At 61.5% G+C, this 2500-nt stretch overlaps 1 pseudogene; it reads left to right on the top strand.

Moving 5' to 3' along the window:
* The window catches only part of LOC126435619 (large subunit ribosomal RNA), a 7953-nt pseudogene that overhangs the window by 1395 nt on the left and 4058 nt on the right, over positions 1–2500 (top strand).

Genomic DNA, 2500 nt, shown 5'->3' with positions numbered 1-2500 from the left:
TCTCCGGCTTGCTTGATATGCTGAAGCCGCGAGCAAACGACTCGGATCGGAGTGCCAAGTGGGCCACTTTTGGTAAGCAGAACTGGCGCTGTGGGATGAACCAAACGCCGAGTTAAGGCGCCCGAATCGACGCTCATGGGAAACCATGAAAGGCGTTGGTTGCTTAAGACAGCAGGACGGTGGCCATGGAAGTCGGAATCCGCTAAGGAGTGTGTAACAACTCACCTGCCGAAGCAACTAGCCCTGAAAATGGATGGCGCTGAAGCGTCGTGCCTATACTCGGCCGTCAGTCTGGCAGTCATGGCCGGTCCTTGCGGCCGGCCGCGAAGCCCTGACGAGTAGGAGGGTCGCGGCGGTGGGCGCAGAAGGGTCTGGGCGTGAGCCTGCCTGGAGCCGCCGTCGGTGCAGATCTTGGTGGTAGTAGCAAATACTCCAGCGAGGCCCTGGAGGGCTGACGCGGAGAAGGGTTTCGTGTGAACAGCCGTTGCACACGAGTCAGTCGATCCTAAGCCCTAGGAGAAATCCGATGTTGATGGGGGCCGTCATAGCATGATGCACTTTGTGCTGGCCCCCGTTGGGCGAAAGGGAATCCGGTTCCTATTCCGGAACCCGGCAGCGGAACCGATACAAGTCGGGCCCCTCTTTTAGAGATGCTCGTCGGGGTAACCCAAAAGGACCCGGAGACGCCGTCGGGAGATCGGGGAAGAGTTTTCTTTTCTGCATGAGCGTTCGAGTTCCCTGGAATCCTCTAGCAGGGAGATAGGGTTTGGAACGCGAAGAGCACCGCAGTTGCGGCGGTGTCCCGATCTTCCCCTCGGACCTTGAAAATCCGGGAGAGGGCCACGTGGAGGTGTCGCGCCGGTTCGTACCCATATCCGCAGCAGGTCTCCAAGGTGAAGAGCCTCTAGTCGATAGAATAATGTAGGTAAGGGAAGTCGGCAAATTGGATCCGTAACTTCGGGATAAGGATTGGCTCTGAGGATCGGGGCGTGTCGGGCTTGGTCGGGAAGTGGGTCAGCGCTAACGTGCCGGGCCTGGGCGAGGTGAGTGCCGTAGGGGTGCCGGTAAGTGCGGGCGTTTAGCGCGGGCGTGGTCTGCTCTCGCCGTTGGTCGGCCTCGTGCCGGCCGGCGGTGCAGGATGCGCGCGCCTGCGCGGCGTTCGCGCCCCGGTGCTTCAACCTGCGTGCAGGATCCGAGCTCGGTCCCGTGCCTTGGCCTCCCACGGATCTTCCTTGCTGCGAGGCCGCGTCCGCCTTAGCGTGCTCCTCCGGGGGCGCGCGGGTGCGCGGATTCTCTTCGGCCGCCATTCAACGATCAACTCAGAACTGGCACGGACTGGGGGAATCCGACTGTCTAATTAAAACAAAGCATTGCGATGGCCCTAGCGGGTGTTGACGCAATGTGATTTCTGCCCAGTGCTCTGAATGTCAACGTGAAGAAATTCAAGCAAGCGCGGGTAAACGGCGGGAGTAACTATGACTCTCTTAAGGTGGCCAAGTGGCGGCGGTGTGGCTGCATCCGGACTTGGCTTTTCGAAGTGCGGTCTTGATGTAGTCGTGCTGCTGCTGCGAGGTGCCTTCCTTGGGTTATAGTTACAGGGAGAGTGATGCGCAATACATGGGCCTAGCCCTCTTAGCCTCTCCTCTCCTGCGGTCTTCTCCCCTTCTCGTGGGCCCGCTGATTTTCGCAGAGTGGAAGACCGCACCAGGGGCTTGGGGGGGTTACCAGCCCCCCCTCGCATTATCCCTTTATAGTTGGGGGCAGCCTACAAGAAACAAGAGATGGTGGCCCTTCCGCTGAAGGTGCCACCCCAGCTACCCCAGCACCTATCCGGCCAACCGGCCGTAACGAAAATGCGATAGTTTGTGTAGCTCCCTTTGCTTGCAGTGAGTGCCACCGCACTTTTACCACGAAGAACGGTCTCGGGGTCCATCGCCGCCGCCAACACCTTGCGGCCGCCAACGCTGAGATCGTGACGGAGAGGCATCGCGCGAGGTGGACGGAGGAGGAAGTCCTGTCGCTCGCCAAGGCAGAGGCCGAACTGTTCCTTGAGAGGGACGCCCGGTTCTTCTTCGTTAATCAAGAGCTTATTAGAATGTTCCCCGACCGAACGCTTGAGGCAATCAAGTGCCGACGGCGGCAAGCTGCCCACAAGCAGCTTGTCCGCCAATTCATGGAGGCGCTTGAGATCGGTCGGGGGGAAGAGCCGGCGTCCCGCCGGGGAGCAGCGAGCTCGCTGCCTGACGTGGGCGAGGCCGCTGCGCCGCCCGTCGACGCAGCCGAGGACTTCGCGGCCGACACCACCGGGCCGCCGCCGGAGGGGCCGACTGACGCCGCCATCTGGGAGCATCTGGCGGGGCTGCCTGCCTCTGCCCAGCGTTTCTCTGCCCTGGATCGAGTCATTGGTCTGGGGCGGGGCACGCCGCCTGATGTCATCCTGGGCATGCTCCCGGATGCCCTTGCGTCGGTCGGGTCCAGGGGGGAGAGGTTGATCACCAGG

Source organism: Schistocerca serialis, unplaced genomic scaffold (genome assembly GCF_023864345.2).
Source record: "Schistocerca serialis cubense isolate TAMUIC-IGC-003099 unplaced genomic scaffold, iqSchSeri2.2 HiC_scaffold_1212, whole genome shotgun sequence".
Lineage (NCBI taxonomy): Eukaryota > Metazoa > Arthropoda > Insecta > Orthoptera > Acrididae > Schistocerca > Schistocerca serialis.
Note: the sequence above shows the minus strand (reverse complement) of the source record. Positions and strands in the feature narration are given on the sequence as shown.